Raw genomic sequence first — 20,221 nt, forward strand, 5'->3', positions numbered from 1 at the left:
CAAGATGTCATAGTCCTTATATGGCCCTTTCCAACTGATTCTGTTTCACCAAGCTAGCTGTCTTATAGCTGGCTGTCTTATTAAATGTTCCCATGGGGACACTAAGAACAGTGGGGTTGAGTGTCATACTAGGACTAGAAAGACATGAATTCAAACTGCCTCTCTGCAATGCAGCTCACTGGGCAACCTTGAACCATTCTCTCTTAGCATCCTCTTCCCCTCAAGACAGTAGTAGTGAGGAAATGGATTAAGCCATGAATGCTACCAGACCAGGATAAAAATGCAACCTAGTTAATAGCACACAGACATACCACACACAGAAACCCCTATGTTCCTTCAGATTCCATCTTTAGAAATTGCATACTCAAATGCCACAATCACCTTTTAAAAACTTTCCCATGAATAGAAATGAGATGTCAGGGACAAAACTTTGAACTTAGCCTTTCCCCTGATATAGGTTTTTGGTTTGTGAGAACATGTCCTTCCACCTGCAATCTGAAGTGGTACCATCCAGAAAAAAAATTGCCCCATAATGCTTTGTGTTTAAAGCCATCCAAACTGGATGAGTGTCTTCCATCTGACCAAGTTATCACTTCCCTCCCTCCTCAGAAAACTTTAAAATTGAATAGATGTGTATACCTCTGTTTTTCTCCCCAGTGGAGACACAATGTTGCTTACAGCATCATTCTCTCATCCTCTACTTTATCTTCCTAACAACCCTGGAAGAGGCAAATTATGTTGACAAAGAGGCCTAAGGTAGGGTTGCCAGCTCTGGGTTGGGAAACAGACTTTGGAAGTGGAGCCCGGGATGGGTAGATTTGGGGCAGGGAGGGATCTCATTGGAGTATAATGCTATGGAGTCCACCCTCCAAAGCAGCTATTTCCTCCAAAGGAACTGATCTCTAAAGTCTGGAGATGAGCTGTAAAACTGGGGGAATCCCTGGTCCTACCTGGGGACTGGCATCCCTAGCTTCAGCAAGCTTCCAGTGGGAAAGGGTGCAGAAGAAATGGAAGCATGCTGTCTTGTAAAAATATATATATTAGAGTTTGGTGCCATACTGGTAGATGAAGCAACTACAACAGATTTGGGTTGGGACCTATTTCGGATACTGTGGCTGAGATTTAAGGACATAGTTCCCACCCACCAATTTAATCTCTTTATTGGCCTAAAGCTGATTAACCAGCACACAACTTGTTGTACAGATAACAGTCCTTGGAACTATATATGTTTCAAAATACAAATTTATACTGATGATACATGAGTGTCTGAGTATTATGGTGAGAGGATACAATTCTGAATTTTGCTTCCCTCTTAGGGTGACAATAAACATTTTTCTCCTACCTTAAATAAGAGCAATTAATTCTTCCATTGTTTGCTGAAGCTTTCAGAAAAGGTGAAAGGCAAGGCTTATTCAGAGAAAAAGTTTTCCTTGAAAGAGAAATATAGCAAAGTTATAATGTGTATTGTGTGCCTGGAACTTAAATCCCCAGGTGATTTAAAGGAAGTATCTGTGGTGAATGGTATGAATACAAGAGAATCTGAAATCAAAGAACTCATCAAGGGCAGCTTTGTGGTCTGTTCCTTTGACAGGGAGATCCCTCTATTGTTCTGGGAGATTTCACATCAAGCTCTCTGAAATTGCTTTCAAAGTCTTAATTCAATCTTGAGTCTGTTCTAGCGGAGCAGCTGAATGTGTGAGGTCACATATGAAAAGCAGTTGCTGTATGTTAGTAAACCAGATTAGATTTTCATATTTTACTATTCATGGCTACCTTAATGCATAAGATGACAGCCAGGTGAAAGCCCATCAGGGCTTAACTTCTCAGAACAAAATAGACCAGAAGAACGCAATGAAACTCCCAATGATTCTATTCTCCTGACAAATAAAATCAAGAGGTTGGCTCTGTCATGGCCTTGCTGCTTGACCTTGACCTTCTGACCTAAACTGTCCCCAGCAGTTCTTCCTGAGGACTCTTGAGCCTTTGGGAGACAGACATTCTGCAGAAATGCAAAGAAACTGAACTGCTAAACATTGGGGGAGGGGAGGCATGGACTTAGGTTTCTAAGAACCTTAGCTTCATTCATACTTTGTCATAGGAACATTTTTTAAAAAGTCCCTGATCTTAACTCCAAGAATTGGAAATGTTATCCTAGTTGTTTACTATTTATTTCAAATATCTCATCTTGACCATTTGTGGAATACCTGGCATAAAATTATTATCATAAATGACTATGTCATAAAAGTGCAAACATACTATAAAATTAGAGGGCCAAAGAAATCGGAAGCATCAACAATGCACTATGAAAAAATGGAGTCAGAAAACTAGAATACCAGGAGGAAAAACTTCACCAAGGCCTATTATGCATGACAGCAGCCATGCCGAGCTGCTGCTGGGCTTTGTGTCAGCATTGCAGCAGGCCCCAGCACATCCTGCATGTGCATGGGGGAGGGAATCCCCCAGTGTATGCGGACTGCCCCGGTGTTTTGCACACCCACACAAAATGCTGGAGCTGAAAAGCCTGATATGCTGCCTGGAGGCAGCAGCAGCAGGGGAGAAATGGGGGCATGAGGCCCCCACCACTCACTGGCAGGGGAGCAAGATGACGCCCTCTCACTATGGTGGGGGCGAGGAGACATGCATCTCTGCAGGGATGCCATAGATCGTGGGAGGAGCCAGGCCAAAGGCATCGTTCTTCCAATTATGCATGAGGCCAGTCTGACCGAGCCTTCGCCAGCGCCCGCAGCGGCCTTGGGGACATGGGCCTGGGTGGGGCCAGGGCTGGGCAGCATCCGTGATGTCAGGCATAATCAGGGATTTGCCCTGAAGCCCTGTCGCTATGTATATAAATACACAGGGTTCCAGTGCGGGAAAAGAAAAAGTTTATAAATTTAAGCATGCAAAATCGGATGTTTTTCATTGTTAGTATTTCTGAACTCTAGGAATATACTCCATGCCAAAAGAACCAGTCCAGACACTGTTTTAATAAGAAGACAAAAATAAATTTGCCAACACCTGCCAATTTTTATAACTTTTTCAGGCAATGGAGGGGACAGTCTGTGAGCTTCCCAAGAGTTGTGCCTGGAATCACAATATATATTTTAGTTGTAAAAATCTAAGATTTCTGAACTTCTGTTTCCCAAGAAACAGATTGTATCATTTATGATCTCCCTGCTGCCTTGGGCCTATTTGGCTGACGTTTTCACATTGGTCAGGGAAAGCACTCAAATTGTTTTGCTCCACTTTATATATATATATATAGGCGTCTTCTTCATTTCTTCTTCTAAGCAAGCTTCACCAACTTTTTCCCTAACCCCAACCCCCAAATATGCCGGAACACTCCATAAGCCATATGTTTGAGCATCTGTGGTGTCACTGCGCACTCTGGAAGTGCAGTGTGATTGATAAGGTTTAAAAGTTTACTGTCAGCATACATTTTCCTCTGGCACAAGCTATATCTTATATTCATTACAAGGAGAAATAATCACATCAGGAGCATGAGGAACTAAGAGGTAGGTAGGTGGGTGGGTATTAGGCTTATATACTGCCACTCCTGGCCAGCCAGCTCGAGGTGGCTCACAACAGGTATTTCAGGATGATTCTTTGTATATTTCCTATATATGTACTACTATTTATTATTAGATAAGTTCAGATATTTCAGAATTTTGTTCAAAGGGTTGCATTGAATCCAAAATGCCTAATGAGGGTGCAGCACACCCACCAAGGAGCCAGAATGAACTGTAGTTCTTTTATGAACATACAGAGAGTAATAGGTTTGGGTTTGCCTTGCATAATGTATGCAGCAGGTACCTGGCACCCTCTTTGGGAAAGGTAGGGTTGCTAGTTCTGGGGGGAGGAATTCCCCAAATATTTGGTGATGGAGTCCAAGTGGGTAGTGAGAAGAGTCTTGGCAAGGTATAATGTCCTAATGTCCACCCAGCAAACCAAATATTTTCCCCAGAGAAATCATCTCTGTCATCTGGAGATGTAATTCTAGGAGCAATCCAGGCCCAACAACCCTGGGGAAAGGTGTTACCTGAGCCACAGACTCAGAACAACAGGGATAATGCCTGCTGCCCAAGGAATGGCTGTTTTCTTTGTCATTCCTACTGGAAATGAGTGAACAAATTGAGAAAGTAGGGAGGGAATGGTGCATCTTAGCATGCTAAGAAAGGTGTTACCTGAGCCACAGACTCAGAACAACAGGGATAATGCCTGCTGCCCAAGGAATGGCTGTTTTCTTTGTCATTCCTACTGGAAATGAGTGAACAAATTGAGAAAGTAGGGAGGGAATGGTGCATCTTAGCATGCTATTCAATAAGAATGGGAGGCACTATTATATTTGTAAACATGCTCTGTGCAATCTATGGTTCTGTAGTTTTCCTTGTAGATCCCATGAGTATGTATGGAAACTTATGACTTTTTGCCCTAATAGGCACTATAAAGGTAAAGGTAAAGGTATCCCCTGTGTAAGCATCGGGTCATGTCTGACCCTTTGGGTGACGCCCTCTAGCGTTAAATATCGGCACTATATTTAGTGTTAATTTCCAGTTTGGAGCCATTCCTCCAGTTTGAAGACATCCTCCTGAAGTATTTTTTCCCTTCAAAATATTAAAATTTACTCATATTAGTCTGCTGTTAATTAACTTGGAATTGTAACAATAATTTGGTTCAATCATAGAATCATAGAATCATAGAGTTGGAAAGGGCCATACAGGCCATCTAGTCCAACCCCCTGCTCAACGCAGGATCAGCCCTAAGCATCCAAGAAAAGTGTGTATCCAACCTTTGCTTGAAGACTGCCAGTGAGGGGGAGCTCACCACCTCCTTAGGCAGCCTATTCCACTGCTGAACTACTCTGACTGTGAACAATTTTTTCCTGATATCTAGCCTATATCGTTGTACTTGAAGTTTAAATCCATTACTGCGTGTCCTCTCCTCTGCAGCCAACAGAAACAGCATCCTGCCCTCCTCCAAGTGACAACCTTTCAAATACTTAAAGAGGGCTATCATGTCCTCTCTCAACCTCCAATCATATTTTGCAAATGAGTTCCAGGAATAATTAGCAGCCGGGCATGCCATTGATGTGGTGGGTGGGCGGCTGGAAGCACAGCAAGGCGCTGCATGCTCAAGAGGTGGGTCACACACACGCCATATTAGGCGCCACGTATGTGACCCCCCCCCTCTGTTGTTCCTGGGCAGCCACACATTGTGGGGAATATCAAGCCACAGAGGATTTATAGCAACCCTGTGAGATTTTCAAGGCAAGCATTTGGTTTGCATTTGGCTGCTTCTTTGTAGTAACCCTGGTCTTCCTTGGTAGTCATCCATCCAAATACTGACCAGGGCCATCTCTGCTTAGCTTCTGTGATCTGATGAGATCAGCCTAACCTGGGCCATCCAGGTCAAGGCAGATAGAATCATAGAATTGTTGAATTGGAAGGGACCCGCAGGGTCATCTAGTCCAACCTCCCACAGAATGCAGGAAAACCACACTTACATGCCCACCCAATTCCATGCCCAGATGATACCCCCTCACAAAACAGAATCCCTGGCCAGGAGGAAATCTGTCAACCCAAAGTGGCTATCAGCATTTCCCTGGGCATGCAAGAAAGGGACACAAGAGCCAAGCATGGACACAATCCCTTCTGCACAGCCACTTACAATCTACATAAGTTCACAGAATCAGCATTTCTAGCCTCTGCTTTAAAACTTTCAAGGAAGGAGAACTCACCACCTCCTGAGGAAGCCTGTTCCACTCAGGAACTGCTCTGTCAGGAATTTCTTCCAGAAGTTTAGCTGAAAATTCATTTGAATTAATTTCATCACATTGGCACTGGGGCAAGAGAAAACAATTCTTCTCCATCCTCTATGTGACAGCCCTTCAAGTAGTTGAAGATGGCTATCATATCACCTCTTAGTTATCTTCTCTCCAGGATAAACAGACCAAGCTCTCTCAACCTTTTCTCATACGACTTGGTCTGCAAACCCCTCACCATCTTCGTAGCTCTCCTCTAGATACACTCCAGTTTTCTACATCCCTTTTCAATTGTGGTGCCCAAAACTGAACACAGTATTCTGAGGTCTAAAAAGAGTAGAGTAAAGTAGTAATATCACCTCGTTCAATCTGGCCATTTTAGCCCAGTTTTCCAGACTGTCAAGATCATTCAGTATCCTCATTCTGTCTTCTGATGTGTTTACTACCCCTCCCAGTTTAGTATCATCTGCAAATTTAATAAACACCCCCTCTATTCCTTTATGAGCCTCTTGTGGCGCAGAGTGGTAAGGCAGCGATATACTGTCTGGAGCTGTCTGCCCATGAGGTTGGGAGTTCGATCCCAGCAGCCGGCTCAAGGTCGACTCAGCCTTCCATCCTTCCGAGGTCGGTAAAATGAGTACCCAGCTTGCTGGGGGGTAAGCGGTAATGACTGGGGAAGGCACTGGCAAACCACCCCGTATTGAGTCTGCCATGAAAACGCTAGAGGGCGTCACCCCAAGGGTCAGACATGACTCGGTGCTTGCACAGGGGATACCTTTACCTATTCCTTCATCCAAATCATTCATGAATATGTTGAACAACACAGGGCCCTGAGGCACTCCACTTCTTGCTCCATTCCGAGGGTATGATGAACCGTTTACAAGCACCCTTTGGGTACAATCTGTCAACCTTTTCTTCATCCACCTAACAGTAATAGGATCCATACTGCATTTTACCAACTTGTCAACAATATCACATGGGACCTCATCCAAAGCTTTTCTGAAATTGAGATAAACTGTATCCACAGCATTCCCCTGATCCAGCAAGGTAAAAACTTTCTCAAAAAAAAAAAGAGATAAGGTTAGTGTAATATGTCGGTCTTGAGACAGCCCAAGGTCACCCAGCTGGCTGCATGTGGGGGAGCACGGAATCAAACCCGGCTCGCCAGTTTAGAAGTCTACACTAACCATGACACCACACTGGTTCTTTAAATAAACTGTACCCCTTCAATCCTAATATTCCAATTGTGAGTGTTATCCCACCAAGTTTCTGTAATGCCTGTTAGGTCATAGTTCCCTTCCTCTATTAGGACTTCTAGTTTGTTCCGCTTGTTTCCCATACTCTGTGCATTAGTGTAGAGACAATGTAATTCTTTATTAGTGTGTCCCAGGATTTTAGTTTTTTTAATTTACCCATAAGTTAATAGTTCCCTGTATATGTGCCATTCCTTGTAAATCTGCAAGGTTCCCATCTACAGGTATGGAGATCAAACTAAGCTCTCCTCACCAGGTCTGCAAGACTCCTCACAAACACATTTTTTCCTACCTTTGTGAGGTACAAACCATCCTCTGAGAGAAGAACCTCATCATGATAGTGTAGTGAAAGCCATGGTCCAAAAACCCAAACCTTTCACGGCGACACCACTGATGTACCCAGTCATTCATTTGCATTATTTTTCTTTCCCTTCCTAACCCATGGCCACTAACAGGGAGAACTGATGAAAACACAACCTGCGCTCCCAAGTCCTTCACCATTTTTTCCCAGAGCCACATAGTCTTTTTTAATATGCTCCACTCTGCACCGGGCAGTATCCCAGATGAATGAGCAGGAAGAGATCATGATCTATGGGCTTTCCTGCCTTTGTATGACATCCTTGATATGTGCACCAGGTAGACAGGATGCCTCTTGAGACTAGTCTGGTTGACATACCTTGCCCTCCACCCCTCTCATTAGGGAATTGCCAATTACCAGCATCCACCTCTTCCTACATTGGGGAGCAGAAGAGCTAGTCCTCTCAACTGCAGGGGCCCATGAAAAATCTTTTGAGCTTTGTGGGGAGGGGAATAGGGAAATAGTCATTGTTCCTGTGGTACGACATACATATAATTTAATGGTTCTGTTATGTAAATTCAGAATGTTTGTATTGTTCCACTATTCCGGTGGAAATAAAGAGGTTTGGTTGATAGGAAGATGACCATTTTTCTGTGAGGCATTGTCTTTATGCCAACCTGTAGAGCTGATGCATGCAGTTTTATTGCCTGCAGGATTGAAAAATCCCAAGACATTCATTGTGAACAAAATGGAAGGTACTGGCACCAGAGTGCTGGCTGATCTCCAACTGGGTCATCATAGATTAATTTAACACTTCATCATCAGATATTCTCAATTAAACAGCTGTGGAGGGTCGCTGTTCTCACTCCAAAGGTGACTAAAATTCTGTCTCAGCTGATACATATGCATTATATTTACTGGCCCAATTTAAGAGTTTTACTTAGACATGTACATGCTCTCTTTAGCCATATGGTCTTCTGTATGTCTTTTTTTTTAACTCATCATTCCAGTCTGTATTTTGTTCTCTGTGGACAGCATCTGAAGTTTGCCCACTGGTGTATCCACTCTGATTGGCAGAAGCTCATCAAGTTTTGGAAGAAAAGGAGGTTGAGAGGGGACATGATAGCCCTCTTTAAGTATTTGAAAGGTTGTCACTTGGAGGAGGGCAGGATGCTGTTTCCGTTGGCTGCAGAGGAGAGGACACACAGTAATGGGTTTAAACTTCAAGTACAACGATATAGGCTAGATATCAGGAAAAAGTTTTTCACAGTCAGAGTAGTTCAGCAGTGGAATAGGCTGCCTAAGGAGGTGGTGAGCTCCCCCTCACTGGCAGTCTTCAAGCAAAGGTTGGATACACACTTTTCTTGGATGCTTTAGGATGCTTTGGGCTGATCCTGCGTTGAGCAGGGGGTTGGACTAGATGGTCTGTGTGGCCCCTTCCAACTCTGTGATTCCGTGATTCTGTCTTCAAAGGAGCCTGCTGTTTCAGTGTGAACCATAATGATCATTTAGGTATAAATTTATTATGGTTTTTGAAAGTGCCTAAAATAAGTAATCTGACTTGTCCAAATAGGAAAAATAAATCAAGAACAATTGCAACGTTTTTGGCATATAGGACTAGACAGTTCCATTTTCCATTGTTGTTAACATTGTAATGTATGATGACTAGATAGCCATCTGACGGAGAGGCTGATTCTGTGAAGGCAAAGGGGTGGCAGGTTACAGTAGATAATCAATAGGGATGTGAGTGTCCTGCATAGTGCCCGGCTGCTAATTATTCCTGGAACTTATTTGCAAAATACGATTGGAGGTTGAGAGGGGACATGATAGCCCTCTTTAAGTATTTGAAAGGTTGTCACTTGGAGGAGGGCAGGATGCTGTTTCTGTTGGCTGCAGAGGAGAGGACACGCAGTAATGGGTTTAAACTACAAGTACAACGATATAGGCTAGATATCAGGGGAAAAAATTTCACAGTCAGAGTAGTTCAGCAGTGGAATAGGCTGCCTAAGGAGGTGGTGAGCTCCCCCTCACTGGCAGTCTTCAAGCAAAGGTTGGATACACACTTTTCTTGGATGCTTTAGGATGCTTAGGGCTGATCCTGCATTGAGCAGGGGGTTGGACTAGATGGCCTGTATGGCCCCTTCTTAAGTACCTTCTCCCTATACCACATGGTCCAAATTCAACACAGGTCCCTGCACATCTGGGATTCAGTTCCATGCACCGAACTCCCAGTGTACATCTGGTCAACAGGCCCTAAGGTAGAAAGCTATCAGTTTAGCGGGATGTAAACCTCACACAGGTTGCAGGGAGAAGAGCATCTTTCAGAACTTGGAAAAGCAGTAATGAATTCTTCTGATAAATTGCTGAAGGAGGGATAAAAGATAAGCAATGAATGCAATGAAGTGGATAATGTTGTACCTTGGGCTTCCCTGAATAACATTTCAGAAGGTTGAGACTCACTAGGAAGAGGAAGGTGAGAAGGTTCCATTCCACAAGAAAAGTTCCAGTCTGGGATCATGACATATCAGTGTTTATAATCTGTACAAATCCATAGCTAAACATAACAGACCAGGCTTAAGATGCATATGGTCTTTATTGTTTACAAACCATCAATTCCGCAGTGTAAATGGTTGGTAGCTATGTATTTTCCAGGGAAATATTTAGATGGTTGTATATTTTTAAGCAAAATTCTGGTGCATAGTGAAGAAATAGTGTTCTTAAACTTATGCTCAATGTAACACGTCACTCTCATCTTTTATTTCATGCTCTGTCTCCTCCTCCCCCTGAGTGATCTAATAATATCCAAGTTTTCTACTCAAAAAGCCTCTCCATTTATCATTTTCTCTGTGAGAATCTTTGTACAATTATTGCCAGCAAGAGACATGGAAATTGCTTTAAATATAAATCTAATATCATGCCAAACTCCAAAAGAAAATGGGTAACTAGACCACCCTGGATGTTCCAGTATGTTCCGCACTCTGGGATACTGCCGAATAAGACACAATTAATATCATCCATTTCACTTTACATTTTCCTTGTCAACAAAATGGAGTCATTAATCTTTAGACCTGCTATGTTGTCATCCACATAATTCAGTTAATTTATAGTAATAAATAGGTGTTTTGAACATTTTCTACATTGTTTGAAACTCAGAACAACAAAGAATAAACTTGGCTGTTCACAGAAAGGACAAGAAAAAAAATGTTTGCCTCATGCCCAGGACATGATTTGATTTGGGGGTTACAGCTTCTATTCTCTGAAGGAAAAATGCTTGGCATTCCTCCTTGTATACAGATTATCCCTGTAAATTGGGGCAGAACATCTCCTGCCTCGAGTGGGAATTGCCCACCAACATTACAACTTCCAATGGGGAAAAAATCTATTATTATTGTCATACTTCTCTAGGAATGGCTGGAAACCCTCTTGTAAAACCATAACGTTTTGTTGATTCCAAGAGATAGGACTGATGTCACTTCTCCAAGAATTGCTCTTCAAGAATTGCTGAAAACTTCATAGTTTTATCATATAATTCCCGTTGATTGCTAGAGAGATGTGATCACTTTCCATTTTCCCAGAAGTGATATCATTCCATTGGTAAAAGCCATCCCATGTCCCTGTGGCCCCAAGCCTGTCTGGCACCCTAGCTTAGAAACCAGCCCCATAGCCATAATAAAAATAAGACATAATAAAAATAAGATGGGGGCTGAGATCTGAAATTACAACTTATTTCCAGGTGACAGAAATTAAGAGAAAATGACTGCTTCAGAGAGTGGACTCTATAGCATCATAACTCACTAAGGTTCTCTCCTCATCAAACACAGGGCACTGCGGACTACCCTAAAGCTCTTAGATTTTCCCAGGCAGATGTAGCCACCCTGTGATTTAAAGAACCAACCAGACTCTAAATCTGATCTTGAGGCCTTGGCCAAATGGTTCTCCTGGTCCCTACAGGCCCAGGATTGCCCACTCTAAGTCTGGAAATTCTAGGAGAATTGGGAATGGGACCCGAGGAGGGCAGAATTTAGGGAAGAAGTTCAGCATGGGTGTTATACCATCTAGTCTGCCCTCCAATGCTGCCGTTTTCTCCTGATTAATTCAGTTGTAATTCTAGAAGATCTCCAGCTCCCACCCAGAGGTTAGCAACTCTTGGTTCTGACAGTAACTCAACATACACAAAAGTATGCATTATAGAGCAGTGTTACTTCCTCAGAAATAAAAAGGGAAAAGTTAGCAATGCTTACTGCCTCATGAGAAGTGGGGCCCGGTCAGCAGATCTTTCTTAGAGTTTTATTCTTTGCTCCAGAACTCCCGCATCTGAAACAAAAAGCTCGTTAAAAACCTTCCTTCATGTAGCCCCATGAAGCACATAAAGTGGCAAGAGTTTCCCAGTCTTTAGAACTCCCTTTCCTTTCAGGAGCTAGCATCATAAGATGAAGTGAGGTCAGTTTACCTTTTAGAAGTTCAAGAAAGCCATATTATAATGGGCAACCTTTACATATGATTCCTGTAATAATGTTACGTATGTGCACTTCAGTTATTAATTTGACCCCTCTCTCCCTTTTTCCCACCAAGCTGTAACCAACTTACGGCGATTCTGGATGGTTTTCAAGACCAGAAGCATTCAGTGCTTTGCCTCAGCCTGCCTCTGTGTAGCAACCTTGGGTCTGTCATCCAAGTGCTCACTAAGGCTGACCCTGCTTACTTTCTGGGACCCGACAAAATCAAGCTCGGTAACTGAGTAAAAACCTCTGAGCACTTTGCAAAGTTTCTACCCTTGTGGCGCAGAGTGGTAAGGCAGCCGTCTGAAAGCTTTGCCCATAAGGCTGGGAGTTCAATCCCAGCAGCCGGCTCAAGGTTGACTCAGCCTTCCATCCTCCCGAGGTCGGTAAAATGAGTACCCAGCTTGCTGGGGGGTAAACGGTCATGACTGGGGAAGGCACTGGCAAACCACCCCATATTGAGTCTGCCATGAAAACGCTAGAGGGCGTCACCCCAAGGGTCAGACATGACTCGGTGCTTGCACAGGGGATACCTTTACCTTTACCTTTACCCTTGTTTCAGGCAAATGTTATGATGGTATTTGAAAAGCCAGTGAGAACATTTTCAGACTTTAAATTGATTTCTGCCTCTTCATTTCCCTCATAGTTGTATTAATGTCACTACAATATGCAATTATTTTTAGTATTAATGGTGGTAGCCTTTTGGAAAATCGCTGATATGATTTTAATCCAACTATTTAAAACTTCACTGATAAAACAGCTTATGCGCAAAAATTAAGTGCTAAGCTAAAAATATCCTTAGTTTCATTTTTTTTAAATCATCGCTTCATTATGCCTCTTAGTAAGAGCTGACTACATTTACCCAGTGAAGGATCTTGCCTGCCTGATGATATACACCTTCACACATAAAAACACTACTAGAGAAGCCATGCTGGATGAGGCCAATAGCCCATCCACTCTGTGTCACACAATACTATCAGGAGGTTGGCTAGCAAGGCCAGAACTCCAAAAGCCCTCCCACCATTACCCCTCAAACATCAGGATTACAAAGCATCACTACCCAAGATATATATACTGATGGACCTCTGCTCCATATTTTTATCCAATCCTGAAACTCTCTATGTTTGCAACCACCATCACAGTGTGTCTGTAGTGCGGAAAGGAAGGGTCAGCAATTGTATGCCACTTTGGAACTCCTTCAGGTAGACAAAAAATGGGGCACAGAATAACAGCTCTTCTTCCTCACTCTTCAGTCATTGTTTCTCCAAGCTAAAGAGCCTTAATTTCTTTAATCTTTCTTCAAAGTAAAGGTGTCCCAAAACCATCATCATTCCAGCTGCCTTTTTCTGCACATTTCCAGTGTTTTTTTTAAGTGTAATAAGCAGAAGTGTGCACAGTATTTCAAATGAGACTGCATCACAGATTTATACAGTATATTAGAATTTTTGGCTCCAATGTGCATGGGAAGTTAAGGTGTGATACAGGTACTGAGAGAGATGGCAGTTTAAAGTGAGAGTAAGGGTCCACCCCCTTGCAGGTGCAGAAACCACTAGACAGCGTTTTCCCTCACTTTCCCTATGCATGTCCACTGGGTTTTCTTTGTAATTCTACTTTGATTTTCCTTCTTTCAGCACTCCGTAAGCTTTCTGATCACTATTTCCCCAGATTTTCTGAGACTGTTTTTTTGTCAATTTCCCCCTTGTTTCGCTTCCAAGCTGAAGGTCATTTAAAAGCATATATATTCTCTCAGATTCCCCCCTACACACACACACACACACACTTACGCCATGCCTTGAAAGTCATTCCCCCACCCACATTGAAGTCATTCTGCTCACTCTGCACCTTCCACCATTCTCCCCCCTTCACTGGTATACAAGTTTTTCCCCTAATTTTCCTCTCATTTTTAATTTTGAAAATTTCTTGAAAAGTGGCATGAGTCTAGCAATATGACACTATCACTAGTCTCCGGTTACTTAAAAAACACATTAAAATGGTTGGGGGGAGTGTCCCCAGTGCATGAGATGTAAAAAGAAAGATAAAAACTGGGTAGCAATGTTGGTCTAAAGCAACAGAACACAGTTTGAGTCCACTAGAAACTTTAAGACCATCAAAGTTTGATTCAAGGTATGAGCTTTCATGTGGATGCACATTTCAGATGTCTTCCAGTGCACACAAAATGTGCAGGCACACAAAAGCTTATACCTTGAATAAAATGTTGCTGAACTTAAAGTTGCCACTGGACTCAAACTTTATTCTGCCGCTTCAGACCAACATTGCTGAACAATGGCAGTGAAAGGAACGTATGAAAATCTATCCTTGGTGCTCTGATTACATGGGGGGGGGGGGGTAAATTTAAAAATAATTACAAATCAAAATAAAGAAGGCTATGCTAGAAAGCAGAAAAACAGAGTCTTATGTTATTTGAATTGTAGAAATAGCAACATTCTCATTATAAAACAGCTTCCTGGGTGCAGGCAGTCATAGGCTGAAGAATACGTATATTTTGTACATGGCGAGTGCCTAATTAAAGCGACAAACGACTGTTGCTGGACTTGCACCATTATGTCTGGCTCCTGTTCCAAGCCTGAAGGCTTCACAAAACAGCCAGGGAGATTGCCCCAGTATCACTTTGTTTTTTATGTTTGAATCTTTATAATTCTGGTTTGTCAGATAATGGGAGAACAAGGAATCCACTGTGCCAAACAAAGCAGTTGGAAAAATGCTTCAATCCCTTCAGCCTAGAGGAAAAAATAAACCTCATGATATTCTGCAAAGAAACAACACAGTCATAATAATTAGATGCTTCTTTTGGAGCCATGATTGAAAATAACGGGTTCTAAAGCAAAAGAGCCAGGGGTTGGATAAGTTGAGGATGAAAACCTTGTTATTGCAATTAAGGCTCTGTTTCTTGCAGGGAAAGTGTGACTATTAAGGACGACAAGGGGAGGGGTACTCCTAGACAATAGCAAATTGTGGAAAGGGTCTTGAAATAGGATTGTAGAGCACACCAGTGATCACATCTTTTGTTTATTGTATGGCAAAGTGGGTTAGATTTTAGATTGCAGTGATACAATGGACCACCCTTCCACAACATGTACATGCAAGCTGCAATTTAGCAATGCTGAACTGTGCTGCCTTCCCAGGTCAACCTAAGGGCTTCCACTTAGACTAGTACTTGGTCTTGGCAATTTTCTATCAGATTTGGGAAAGCCCCTTTTGACTTGCATCAGTCATTTAAAGCCCAAATCTTCCCTTCACCAAAAACTCAGGTCCAAAAAGAGACATACAGGGACTGCTTCTCTTAATGTGCCCCCAGAAGAGCATTATGCTTTGCCAATACCAACTTGTTGGAGACCCCTGACCCCAGATAAATCCAAATGTCCTCCCTCCCTGACTCTGGCCTAGTGGAATGAATTGCCAGTAGAGGTCTGAGCCCTGATGGAACTAATGAAGTCCTACAGGGCCTGTAAATGGCACTCTTCCACCAGACTTATGGTTGAGGCCTGGACAAATGAACAACTATGGGCCTCTCTCCCTGATTCCCCCCTTTTCCATTGTTCCTCCCATTGTTTCCTGTCTCCTGTGACCATTTCCTATGGAATTCTATCATGCCTGTTGACAAGACAATCGGGAGAGCATAGGGGTGCTGTGGAAGCAGTAATTGGAATGTTAAGAATTTAAAATTGTTATATATTTTAAGATTATTTCAATGTCTTATATGTTGTGAGCCACCCAGAGCTTGCTTGCAAGAAGGGGTGGCCTATAAATTGAAATGTAAATGAAGTAAATAAATAAATAAGTTCTGTCCCTGGAACTCTGACAAGCTTGTGGGAGCCCACTTGGCGCTGTAGTGCAAGGAGCAAGAGGGTTGAATTATTCCTCCCCAAGGCACTGTTCTCCTGCCCTGAAGCGATCTCAGGGTTACCTCAAGCATGTAGTATTATAGGCAGCAGTAAGATATTTACAACTGTGCAAGATGGATTCATGGCCACAAGTGAAGAAGAAGAGCCCTTTTTTGTACCCCTCTTTTTACTATCCAAAGGCGTTTCGAAGCAGCTTACAATTGCCTTCTCTTTTGTGAGGTAGGGCTGAGATAGTTCTGACAGAACTGTGACTGGCCCAAAGTTGAACTCAAACTTGCATAATGAAAAGGATGCCATTTTCCCACCACCAGGATAGGTTGAAGGATTCGCGGGGCCTTAGCATAAGGTGGCCAGAAGTTCCGCCTTTGGGGGGACAGTCCCGCATTTGGGGCATTTGCCCCGCGTCCTGCGGCGTTCTCCAATTTTTTTAAAAAATTAATTTTTAAACATTTTTATTTATTTTTTGGCCACGCTCTGCACGGCAGCCCAGCAGGCAGCCTGGGCTCAGGAGGCCCCCGTGCAGGCACCTGGGCTCCAGGGTGGGGCTTTCCGGCTGGCTCTGCTGCTGCCTGCTCAGGCAGTCTTTTCCTCTGCGCCTTGCTGCCTCCTCCTGGACCCATCCGCCAGGCTCCTCCTGGGCTGCCTCCACTCTTCTTGAGGCCAGTCAGGGAGGGAGGGAGGAGGGAGGGCCCACCTGCCGCCGCCACCACCGCCTCTGCCTCTGCCCTTCTAAGGCCAGTTGGGGAGGGAGGGGGGAGAAGGAGAGGGACCCCCACCGCCCACCGCCCACCGCCTGCTGCGTCCCACCTTGTGGCCCCAGAATTCTGGTCACTTTACCTTAGCAGGGCCTGAAATTTATTTGATGTAACTGTTTTAATGGGGTGTTTAATGGAGAGCTATGTGTTTTATGTGGAGTTTTATCTTGGAACCTGCCACGAGATGGCTTCCCATGAATGGTGGGATAAAAATCTAATAAATAATAATAATAATAACTGTGGCAGGAGCAGCTAGACTAGGGAGGAGTAGCTTCCCACCGTGGTTGTTGTTAGGTGTGAAGTCGTGTCCGACCCATCGCGACCCCATGGACAATGATCCTCCAGGCCTTCCTGCCCTCTGCCATTCCCAGGAGTCCATTTAAGTTTGTACCTACTGCCTAATTTAATCCATCCTGCCACCTAATTCTCTGTCCCCTTCTTCTTTTGCCCTCAATCACTCCCAGCATTAGGCTCTTCTCCAGGGAGTCCTTCCTTCTCATGCGGTAGCCAAAGTATTTGAGTTTCATCTTCAGGATCTGGCCTTCTAAGGAGCAGTCAGGGCTGATCTCCTCTAGGACTGACTGGTTTGTTCGCCTTGCAGTCCAAGGGACTCGCAAGAGTCTTCTCCAGCACCAGAGTTCAAAAGCCTCAATTCTTTGACGCTCGGCCTTCCTTATGGTCCAACTTTCACAGCCATACATTGCAACTGGGAATACCATAGCCTTGACTAAACGCACTTTTGTTGGCAGGGTGAAGTCTCTGCTTTTTAGGATGCTGTCTAGATTTGCCATTGCTTTCCTCCCCAGGAGCAAGCGTCTTTTAATTTCTTTGCTGCAGTCCAACTCTGTTGCTGCCACCTTTGAAGTCCCATGCAGGGGGGGAAGGCAGTGGAGGCAATATGAGTGCAGGGCACAAAGGAAGGAACAGTGGCAATGAGGCACTGACAGGTGAGAAAAGGAATGGGCTTGCATGGAGGAGGACGAAATGGGCTGCTGCTTCTCTCCACTGCAGCACAGAGAGTGTGTGAGTGCAGGTGCATTCTACTAGGTTCATCTGACTCCACCTTATTAGGGCTGCACCTCCTTCCTTCCTGCCCTGCACTGTGAGGCTGCAATCCTAACATCCTCATGCCATAAAAGGTTGAGGGGAAAGGGGAGTAGGAGAAAGGCTACAGCCCTGATCCATGGGGGGATGGGGGGGAGGGGCACTGAGCAGTGTCCCTGAAAGCGTTGGTGTCCATAGCACATGCTCTGCAACAAAAAGGAGAAAATATCCTGACCCAAGTTACTCTGTTACTCTGAATCTTTTTAACAGCATTCCACCTCAGCATACTTTGGAGAAAAGCTGGCTCCTATAGGACACTCCCTAGACACTGAGAGTGCACAACTGGACCAGGGCCTTCTTTAGAAACATAAGACGCCTCAAAGAATTTTGTCTGGCCTTCTGATCCATAGAATCGATTAAGGTCCTTAGTGTCCCACATAGTTAACATATTATATCACTGTATGCAAAGGAGCCAACTGTATATTTAACATATTTGTTCCTGTATTTTATGTATGCTGTTTTATTTATTTATGCCTGACCATTGATAAAGGCAGTGATGCTGAAATACATCTGGTCAGTGGCAGCATTAGCATGAATGTACACTTGGATTTTAATGAGGCTATATTTTAAGTCTTGGGTTTTTAATTTTAATAAATATTGATATTCAATTTTACATGTTTAACCCTACAAAGGCTTGTGCACATTTTCCTTGTTTTGACCTTTTTTTGGGGGGGGGGTGTCTATAGCACATACTACATGCGCTATATGGATAAACCGGCCCTGCCTACAGCACACAATTTGTATAAAACTAGAAGCAAGATTTTGGGGGGGGGGGTAGGCTGGGGAAGGGAGGAGTGTGCACTATGCTCCAGGGCCCACTGCATAGAAAATGGCAGTGCTCCTTTGTATTTTTTGTCCTCTCTAGATCTGTCTATCTCTCCTTCTGTGCTCCTGTATTCTCCTTGATGAGTTTGCAGCTGACCTGTACAAAGATCAGGCATTGTTGCGGAAAGTTAATAACATTTAAAGGAAATGCAATTGGCATCCCTAGTGCAAGCCTTGAAGTGCAGCCTGAATTGGGGTGAGACCAGCTATAAATGGCACCAGTGACCAGCTGTTCCCATCAATGTGCAGGGCATGTCCTGGGAGAAACAGGTGGTACAATTTCATTCTCTACCCACCCACTGTGCTGAAATGCTCTTGACTCTGTGGTATTTTACTCTTTATTTCAAAACTCATGTCCTGCCGTTCAGCTGAATAAGGCTGTCAAGCCAGTGTCCCAAAATTACAATTCTAAACAACAGTAGAACAGATCTTTTTCCTTTCCTTCTTCTGCCCCCACACTCGACAATACACATGTTGACCATCCCCAAGCCTAAATCCTCCTCTTCCTCTAAACCCTCCAGCCTCTGACAATTTTAAATATCCAGGTCTAACATTCTAGAAAATCTTCAACCAGAAACTTGCCACGAAAGAGAGCCCTTTACAAAATAGTTTTGCCAGTGGCTAGAAATGGCTTAACCACATATACGTTCATATTCACAATCATACCTACACCCATGCAATACTAGCAAATAGTTCATCCACCATAAATTCTCGTGTGAAGGGAACCTTGAAAACAGCATCTCAAAAAAGGAGTCCTTAAAGTTTGGGAAGAAAGATGGCACTGACCTACCCTGCTGCCACATGCTCTAGGACAAGAAAAAAGTAGTTCTGGAGACCAAGAGTAGAAGGTTAGGCACAGTCCAAGCACATACTATAAGAGGAAACAGATCAAGATAACAGTCAGTGTGGTGTTGTAGTTCAATTTAGATTTAGACATCTAGATACAAAACCTTGTTCTTGACCTGGAAATTACAGCTAGTCATAGAATCATAGAGTTGGAAGGGACCATACAGGCCATCTAGTCCAACCTCCTACTCAATGCAGGATCAGCCCTAAGCATCCTAAAGCATCCAAGAAAAGTGTGTATCCAGCCTTTGCTTGAAGACTGCCAGTGAGGGGGAGTTCACCACCTCCTTAGGCAGCCTATTCCACTGCTGAACTACTCTGACTGTGAAAATTTTTTTCCTGATATCTAGCCTATATCGTTGTACTTGAAGTTTAAACCCATTACTGCGTGTCCTCTCCTCTACAGCCAACAGAAACAGCATCCTGCCCGTCTCCAAGTGACAACCTTTCAAATACTTAAAGAGGGTTATCATGTCCCCTCTCAACCTCCTTTTCTCCAGGCTGAACATTACCAAGTCCCTCAACCTATCTTCCTAGGGTTTGGTCCCTTGGCCCCAGATCATCTTCGTCGCTCTCCTCTGTACCCTTTCAATTTTATCTACATCCTTCTTGAAGTGAGGCCTCCAGAACTGCACACAGTATTCCGCGTGTGGTCTGACCAGTGCCGTATACTATGACATCTTGTGATTTTGATGTGATGCCCCTGTTGATACCGCTGCATCACACTTTCTGCTCATGTTTAGTTTACAATCCACAAGTACTCCAAGGTCTCGTTCAAACCCAGTGATACCTAGAAGGGTATCCCCCATCCAGTAGGCATGCTTTTCATTTTTCTGACCCAGATGCAGAACTTTACACTTATCTTTATTAAATTGCATCTTGTTCTCATTTGCCCATTTTTCCATTGTGTTCAGATCTCGTTGAACTCTGTCTCTATCTTCCGGAGTATTTGCCAGTCCTCCCAATTTGGTGTCATCTGCAATCTTGATGAGTAGTTCCTCCACCCCCTAATCTAGATCA

General features: G+C 43.6%; 1 protein-coding gene across 2 annotated transcripts in view; it reads right to left on the reverse strand.

Moving 5' to 3' along the window:
* DISC1 (DISC1 scaffold protein) overlaps nt 1–20,221 on the reverse strand; it is a 483,193-nt gene that overhangs the window by 197,080 nt on the left and 265,892 nt on the right. For both annotated transcript variants that reach the window (XR_013232748.1, XR_013232750.1), the window contains exon 12: nt 11,551–11,623. The gene's annotated coding sequence lies outside the window, so the exon portion shown is untranslated. The remainder of the gene's footprint in view (nt 1–11,550; nt 11,624–20,221) is intronic.

Source organism: Paroedura picta, chromosome 1, assembly GCF_049243985.1.
Source record: "Paroedura picta isolate Pp20150507F chromosome 1, Ppicta_v3.0, whole genome shotgun sequence".
In the NCBI taxonomy this organism is placed as follows: domain Eukaryota; kingdom Metazoa; phylum Chordata; class Lepidosauria; order Squamata; family Gekkonidae; genus Paroedura; species Paroedura picta.